The sequence below is a fragment of the Gekko japonicus genome, unplaced genomic scaffold, assembly GCF_001447785.1.
Source record: "Gekko japonicus isolate JY-2015 unplaced genomic scaffold, Gekko_japonicus_V1.1 scaffold71, whole genome shotgun sequence".
Lineage (NCBI taxonomy): Eukaryota > Metazoa > Chordata > Lepidosauria > Squamata > Gekkonidae > Gekko > Gekko japonicus.
The window spans coordinates 2,104,870-2,114,300 of NW_015164667.1; positions in this window are offsets into that span (position 1 = coordinate 2,104,870).

The window sequence follows — 9,431 nt, forward strand, 5'->3', positions numbered from 1 at the left end:
GAACACCTGAAAGACAAGTATGGATGGGGAGACAATGAGTAAGATTTACTACTTGAAGGCTCAGATCTTTGACTTTAGAGTAAAGGAAAGTGACTCTTTACCTGATCAATTAAAGAAGCTAATGGAGGCTTATAACCAATTGAAAGAACTTGGGAAGACTCCTGACCAGTTAGACATGATTGCTGCTATACTGAATGGACCCCCTACAAGTTACAAAGGGCTAGCAATGTCTTTAAGACACCAAAACGATCTAACGCTTGATAGTTTGTTGATGGTTGTAAAGGAAGGGTATGACTCCACAACTAGTCAGAATGATTTGTCTAATGAGATGTCTATTTTGAGTTTGAAGCATGTGTGCAGATTTAAAAGGGAAAAGAAAATTGGATGTTTTATATGTGGTGAATTGTAAATTTAAAATGCCAGAAATTGTGAATTTAAAAGGGATGCCAGACAAAAGTCCACTGGTGCACATGTTCAGATTGAAAAAGTGTCACCTGGTGGAAGAGGAAATTATAGCAACCACAGAGGTTTTAGACCTCAGACAAATGGAAGTTTTAATGTTAACAGAAATGCTCAGAGGAATGGAAATAGTGGTCATGCTTTTAGAATCTGTAATGATGATGATGAAAATAAGAGAGTATTTTAGTAGACTCTGGATTCTGTACACACATATGCAAATATAAGGACTTGTTTTGTGAACTGGATACTAACAATAGACCTGAAGGTCCCTGCCACACGGGGGGGGGAGGGTACGGGCAAAGTGTGGTTTTGGAAGCCGCACCAAAATAGAGACGCCACGGCAGGATCACATTGATCCCCTGAGCCGCGGCGCATTCTCTCCCCAGCACGATCAGATGCCGGGGGAAGCCACAGTGGGGAAAGGGAAGCTGCTGAACTGCGCATGTGTGAGCATGCGCAGTTCAGCCAGGACCCTGGGATGCGCTGGCAGAAGGACGTGCCGGTGATCCCACGGCCGGGCTTGATGTGGCTGTGCTGGAAGGTCCACCTCGGTAGGTGGATTAGTTTTGCTGCGGCTTTTTGGGTGGAAGGGCCGGATCGGGGACGGGTGCGCAACACTTCCCAGATGTTGTGGTGGGATCGCGCCCATTTGCTGTGCCCCCGATCTGTCCCTCTCCCAGCCCAAAACCTTTCATGTGACCAGGGCCGAAGTGTACCAAGCTAATAAGGAACCTCTTAATGTAGAAAATGTTGGAACAATGCCAATGAAACTCCTCACTATAACTGGAGAAGTAATGGATGTTAAAGAATGTGGCTCTGATTCCTGAAGCAGCTGATAATTTAATTTCAACCAAAAGACTTGTGGAAAGTAATCATAAAGTATTGCTTAAGAGAAAGAAAGGAAGTAAGATTGTTGCTGAAATGTCTGGAATTGAATTTGAAGTGGAGGAGAGAAATGGATTTCATTATCATGTGGATGTTAGTGGAAAATCAGAAGTTGTTGATGCTGATGAGAGACAAGTTTATCAGACTGGCAATGGCTGTTGTAGTAATCGGAATTGCTTGTATGCATGGCATTTGAAGTTTGTGCATCATGGGATGCAAAGTGTTGAAAAGTTGTTAAAAGAATGTGGAATTTCTGCTGGAGGAGGAGGAGATTGGATTTATACCCCACCCTTCACTCAGAGTCTCAGAATGGCTTACAAACTCCTTTCCCTTCCCCTCCCCACAACAGACACCCTGTGAGTTAGGTGGGGCTGAGAGAGCTTTTTCCAGAACTGTCCTTGAAAGAAAAGCTCTGCCAGAGCTATGGCTTGTCCAAAGTCATCCAGCAGCTGCAAGTGGGGGAGTGGGGAATCAAACCCAGTTCTCCCAGATTAGAGTCCATGCACTTAACCACTATACCAAACTTGTAACAAGGCAAAGAAGAGATGTGATACATGTCTCAAAGTAAAGAGAACTTGTGCTGTCTTGGCTGGCTGCCACAGAGACCACACACAGGAAGCTTGTAAACACAGTCTGGAATCAAGGTCAGTCACAGAGCCAAAAGTCAAGAATCAGGAAGTCAATTCAAGGTTGCAAGTTTCAAGGACAAGGAGCGGCTGCTACACACACACACACAGGAGCAAGTCTGAATGAGCAAAGTTGCTGCCGCTTTGAACCAGGTGCACTTAGTGCTTTTGAGCAGGTCCTTCCTTCCCTGGGGTTGAGTCTGCAAAGGCTTACAGCTCTTTCCTCTTCAGGAGCTGCAGCCTGGCACTCCTTCTTCAATCCTCCATAGTCAGCCTCTGGCGTGCCCTACGTCTGGGGCACTCCGGAGAACTAGGCAGGGAGTCTGGCCTTGGAGTGTCTGCAACTAGGGGTGCTGGGCCAGGCTCAGGATCAGCCTCTCCTTCTGGCTGCACCTCCTGTGCAGCTGCTGGGGACTCTTCCTCCTCAGGTATTGTTGAGGGTTCTTCTACTGTGCTGACTCCAGAGGAGGCTGGATTGCTTCCTGCCTCTTCCTCATCTGAGGAGTAATCAGCCTCAGCAGACCTAGTACCCACAACAGAACTGCTCCAAAGTACAATGGCAAGTCCATTACTCACAATGAGAAGTTCCTAAATTGATCTTGTTGGCCCACTAGCACCATCCTGTGGTGGGAACAAATACTTTGTGACTTTTACTGAAAACAAACAAAATATACTTTTGTGTATACAATGAAGATCAAGGATGAGATGTTCAATAAATTCAAATGCTATCTGGCCACAATTAAAAACAAGTTTGGCCAAGCACCCAAAGCTTACACACCAATGGGGGTGGAGAATATTGCAATGCAGAATTTAAAAGATTTCTAGAACTTGAAGTGGTTGAACACAAAGTATCTATCTCACACTCGCCTCAACACAATGGCTCTTCTGAAAAGCTGAACAGAACAATCCAGGACATGTGTAGGGCTGTGCTAATACATTCTGGTCTACCAAATACCGTATGGGGTGATGCTGTCAACACAGCAGTGTATCTACATAGTAGAGTACCCTCAAAGGTAACTGGAACCACTCCATTTGAGGCCTGGTTTGGAAAGCTGCCTGGACTAAAGCACATCAAAGCTTTTGGTTCTAAAGGGTATGCTCACATACCAAAGGAGATAAGGGGAAAACTTGACCCCAGAGCTGAAATCAGACTTGTAGTTGGGTATCCTGTTGGTGGAAAAGGATACAAGATATACAACCCCCAAAATCACACAGTTGGGGAACGAAATGTTGTATATGTAGATGAAAGCAATTTGCCATGTGCTTCTAGTACAACTGATCCAAAGAGTTCTGAGACTGCTCTTGAAGAAATGGTTGCATGGTTACCTGTGGTGATCACCGGGGAACCGGCATGTCTACCTTCTGAAGAAACTACCAAAACAGAAGGGGAAGCGGGAACCACATCGGAGGAGGCAGACATATAACCTTTCATAGAATGCAAAAACTTATATTTAAAAATATGCAAAAGATTTTTGTAAGAACATAAGGTGAAACATGGAAAACAAATATGGTATGAAGTATCTAAGCATGTAATTTGATGATATAACTGAACCCCCCACATTTATGTATTTTGTCTGTATAATGTTTGTCTTTATAAAAAATAAAGTGTTTTTTTTTTAAGAGAGACATGGTTGTAGAGCATCTTGATATAAAGACTGCATTCCTCAATGGAAAACTATCTGAGGAAATGTTTATGGAACAACATGAGGGTTTCAAAGTCGAAGGACAAGAAAATTCCATTTACAGACTCAACAAAGGACTCTATGGACTAAAACAAGGAGCAAAAGCTTAGTATGACAAAATTACGGGACTATTGCAGAAGCAAGGCTTTGAGCAAGGGAAAGCTGAACCTTGTCTGTACACTAGAATTAAAAATGGACAATACCAATACGTTTTTGTTTACATTGATGACTTGATCCTGTCTTGTCAAAACAGAGAAGTTATTAAAGAAAAGCTGATGCTCTGAACAAGGAAGTCGAAGTCAAACAGCTTGGAGATGTAAAACACTACCTCGGCATACAAGTTGAAAGATTCGAGGATGGAACCTTTCTTCTATGCCAGAAATGAATAATTATGGACTTTATTGAATCTGTTGGTATGAAAAACTGCAATGCATCATCCATACCACTTGAACCTGGATATCTAAAGGAAAAGGATGGAACACCTCTCAGAGACATTGTAGAATACAGAGAAGAAGCTGGAAAAGTTCTCTACCTCAGCAAAACCACAACACCTGACATCACAGCAGCAGCTGGCATCTTATGCAGAAAAGTGAGTTCGCCTAACCATCATATTGGAGTGCATTAAAGAATTAGCAAGGTATCTGAAAGGCACAATGGACTTAGAACTGAAAATTGCACCGTTTGAAGGACCAAGACTAGTCGGATATATGGATGCCAACTGGGGGGAAGAATCGAACAATTTCAAGTCCACAAGCAGATATCTATTCTCCTATGGAGATGGACTAATAGAAAGCAAACTGTTGTGGCGCAGCAGAAGCTGAGTGTGTCTCAGCAGCAAGTGCCTGCAGTAGACTTGAATTGATTTTTCATTTGTTGAAGGACTTTGGAATAAGAGAACCTGTACCTGTAGTTATGTTTGAGGACAATCAAGCTTGTATTACTATATGCAAGGGAGAAAGCACCACAGCGAAAAGTAGATCTATTGGTATTAAGTGTGCGTTAGTGAAAGATCTGTACCAGAAGAAGCTAATTGAGACTGAACATCATCGCACAGAGGAAATGGTGGCTGACATTTTGACTAAGCCACTGACCAAAGAAAATTTGAACGTCTACGTAAAATGTTCAGTATGGTTGATCCAAATGTTAAAGTGGATCGTGAGTGATGTTTGTTGTATGTGCATGTATAATGACCTTGAGAAGGGGTGTTGGAAATATGTGTGTTGCAAGATCTAAAATCCAGTCATTATAGGGTTAATGTGTGCTTACCTTGTGTGCTATTGTTTAGACTGACCTGGAAGGAAACCTGGCACAGAGCCAATGGAAACAAAGCCGGCAAAACTGAAGTCTCTTTACTCACAATCATTGGTTAATGGATTCAGGCGATTCCCTTATAGGAGTCAAGAAGAAGAAGTATCTCCATTGTTGTAGACCATGTGATCAATGTGTAAACATGTAGTCTTAGGTGTCTTTGTTATTTTGTAGATTTCCTGTGAACTCTTCCTTTAGAAATAAAGATTTTTACATAGAAGAAAATGCCTCCTCTCCAGTGAAGCTAACATCCATCGCAATCTCTGAATATTAAACTGTTTTGCCAATTTTTCCAACACTTAGAGGCATAACATTTTTTAAAACTGTTTATTGAACATTAAGATAAAATACAATGCAGTACTTAGTAAAGAATGAATGAAGACAATTACAAAATTGCATAATGATCATTAAGTTTGTGGCGAATCAAGGATTGTCTTTATGAGTTATCTTCTAATTTTTAGCTTATCAACCAAATAATTAAAAATAAAAATAAATTGAGTCCAAGCCAGTTTTAAAGATCCTTCAACTACTTAATGGTAAAGATTTAAGGTGTGTGAACCAATTAAACTTAAGCTTCCTTCTCGGTCAGCAAAAGCATCTGGCCATAATGACCATTTGGTCATAATACTAGTAGAGGTAACCTGTCTATCTTGCTGCACAATCTAGTCTGAGGTCTGATTCAGTAAAAAATATTCCCATACCTTTTGCTATCACTGATGCATCAAGGGGATATTTTGTAATTTCCAATTTCAAGCAAGAACATGTTTTACTGCTGCCAAAAGGATGGAAATGAGGTCTTTAGTATTTCGAGGAATCCAGATTTTTGGCCATAAGTCTAAAAGAATTAAAGTTGGGTCTTACTACACAACCACCAGAAATGTTAAAAAGAGCCTTTTGCTCCACATAGTTTTCAGCATGATGACGACATGTGTCATGCTGTTCCTTGGCGGAGGAGGGTTTCTCCCTACTAGCCGTCGCCGTAGGGTCCTTCACCTTTGTGCTCGGAGCGGCTCCCGGCCTGTCAGGGCTCTGGGCCGAGGGACGGGGTTGCTGAGAAGCGGGAGAAAAGCCTCAGAAGACGGGGTAAGCAGAGTGCACTTCTTGCCACTCTTACCCATCCCTGGGTTGCTGCCTTCAGTGCTCTCCCGAGAGAGCCCAAGGGATCCTTCTCTCTGTCCCTTCTCCGCCCGGTTCCCAGCCAGTCCCCACGCTTCCTCCCCGGCCATCTCCCTGCTTCTCTTTTATTACCCCCTTGGCCCCATGACCCTGTCCCATTTCCTGGCCTGTCCCCCCTTCATATGGAACCACGCTGGGCTGCTTCCGGGAACCCCGCCCAGCATCTCTGGAGCGTGGTTCCGAACGCGCTGGTCGTACGGAGTTTGTTCTTCCTGGCAGCGTCTTCCACCACGGATGCCTCCTTCCTGCTGCTGCTCCCTTGCTTCTTCGGCCCGCCTCCAGCCTGCATTGGGAGCAACTTTGCTCCTCCGCGCCTCCGCCCCTGCCCTGCTGACTCTCTGTGTCTCCACCGGGCTCCCTTTGCGGCGTGTCTGCTGCCGCCGTAAGTAGGGGGGTTGAGGTGCGTTTGGCTCCGTGACTGTTGAGGGTCCTCGGGTTACCCTGGGGCTGTTCTGTGGCAGCGAGGCTCCTGGGGGTGGGCGTGGGGGTTGGCACCTCTCCGCTTGTCAGTTTCGAGCTGCCTACCTTCCTTAAGTCCCGACCCTGGGCGGGAAAACATGTGCGGGTTAATATATGAGAGTTTTGATGGGGTGAGATACCAAACAAAGAAATTTTTTTATTACCTGTTGTTGAATAGGTAAAGGACATGAGGTATAGCTTGATGAGGTCCAAAGTAGTAAGATTTATACCCAGATCTTTTGTCCATGCCACCTAGTATGATGTTAAAGGAAGTTTTGTATCCAGTAATAAAGCTTTATAAAGTGTCAAAATTAGGCCTTTTAAGCAAAGAGATTTAGAGTTCATATCATATTCCAAATTTGTAAGAGGTCTAGTCAAACTTTTCTGTAAAGTAGGAGAGTGAAACAAATAGGAAATTTGGAGATATTCAAACCAGGGTAGATTGGAAACACATGATTGTTCCAAAGTTGCTTTCTCTCTAAGTCGTCCATTAGGTCTATAAAATGAGTCAGATTTGTGGAGTGCCAGAGAATATAAGCATAGGGTGACAATCCTAGTGGAAACCATGATTGCCCTAGAAAGGTAGTCAAAGGAGACGTTACAGGAGCTATTTTGTCTTTAGATTTGTCCCATGTTCAAAAGGTTGCTTCCAGAAAGGAATGTATAATATTATTCGAGAATCTGCAATTATGAGGTATCCATAACAATTGCTGAAAAGAATGAGAGGTTAAATAGTCTTCATTGATTATTTCCCAATCTGCTTGAAAGGATGAATTGTATTGCTTGGTTAAGTTAGCTAGATACTCTGTCTCATAGTATGTCTGTAGATCAGGAATCACCAGACCACCATTCTTAGTTGGACAACGCATTGTCTGAAACCTAACTCTTGGTTTCTTAAAAGTCCATATAAAGCTGTTTAGATTTCTTGGCCAGCCTCATATTAGAGCAGCAGGGAGGTATACAGGAAGAGCTCTAAAGCAGAAAAGAAATGTTAGAAGTATAAATGATTTTACCACCCTGCTTATTCTTTCAGACCATGTTAATAAGTTTGTCATCCAATGATTGAGAAGATTTAAAATAGATTTGTTAGCATCCGAGTGAATTAGTTTAACCAAGTCTGATAAGTTAAAGGGAATCTTTACAACAAGGTAAGACCAGTAGCACTGAGTCATTGAAAAGTATAGTTTGATTTGATTAAAGCCTCAGTCTCTGGCGGAATGTTGATGTGGTATAGAACAATTTTTTGCTGATTAATCTTTAATCTTGTAGGCTACCAATTTACTCTAAAGTTTTTTTGTAGTGCAGGAGTGGTAGAGGGATTGTAATGTAAATTGTCATGTCATCCACAAAAAGACTTGTTTCGACATATGTTTGGCCAATGTGAATACCCAATGTTTGTGGATTATGCTGAATGGTTCAATAGCAAGGGCAAAAAGCAATGGGGAGAGAGGGCATCCTTGTCTTGTACCACTAAATAATGGAAATTCTGGTGACCAAAGACCATTGATGTGTAGTGAAACGGCCGGTGATGAGTAGATTGAATAGCTCTTTAGAAGATGGTACCAAAACACATTCTGTCTAGCAGATATGTAAAGTGGCCTTCTCTATGTCTAATGACAAGATAAAGGAAGGCTTAATTTTATGGAGTTTGCAATAGTGTATGATGTCAACTGTTTTGTGCACCTTGTCTATCAGATCCCTGTTTGGGATGAATCCCGTCTGATCACTATGAATATAGGATGGTACAATGCAACTAAGCCTTGATGCGAGTATGGCCACACAGATTTTATAGTCACAGTTAAGTAATGATATTGGATGATAAGATTTTGGGTGAGATTTATCTCTGCCTGGTTTAGATAATACAGTAAGTTTTGCCAATGTCCACAACTTGGTATGATGCCTCCTTGTAGAACGTGGTTTAATATTTCTGCTAAAGGTTGAGCCAGAATGTGTGGATACATTTTATAATATTCTGTAGGATAACCATCGGGTCCTGGCAACTTATTGTCTTACATATTTCTAATCATGTCTAAAATGTCTTCCAATGTTATGGACGCATCAAGGAATTCTTTATGATCTGCAGTAAGACATTTAATAAACCCTTTTGATTAAACATATGTTGAGATGCTGGGTGCTGTAGAATCTTTGGAATACTAACAAGATGTCCACTGATGAAGTCACAAGGTGGCCTTTCTCATTCCAGTACAATATTATGCTATGAGTTGATGTGATGTAACTTCCATGAAAATAAACAAAGAGATTTGGGATTCCCGTAGTTGCACCTTTGTTTTACAAAAAGAAGATTATTTTGCATTTGGGAAACTTCTAATGATTCAAGTTTCTTTCTTTCTGCTATTAATCTCCAATATATTTTGGGACTACAAGTCTTCTTGTGCAGAGTTTCCAGTTCTTTTATTTTCTGTATGAGTTCTTTGCTTAGGTGAAGTTTTTCTTTTTTACAAGATGCTGCTAGTGAGATATATTTCCCACAAATTATGGCCTTTAGAGTATCCCAAATCACAGGAAGAGAAACACCACAATTTAGTTTATGATCAGGAGGCATAAGATATGTCCTAAAAGTTTTGTAAAGCATATGTTACACTGTCTATTTCCATGAGTGTGTGCTAGGTCACGATTCATCTGCCTGTTGTCTATTAAGATAAGACTCATCATACTGCTTTCTAATTGAGTAGAACATGGCACATTCCATACTGAGACTCAAAGTCTTCTTTTTTCTTCATCCCAGGTTACCTCTGTCACTAATCGAAGAATCAACATGAGTAGACCTTCCAATGAGGGAATGTAATTATCTATCAGAAGTGGTAATCTCGTAAGA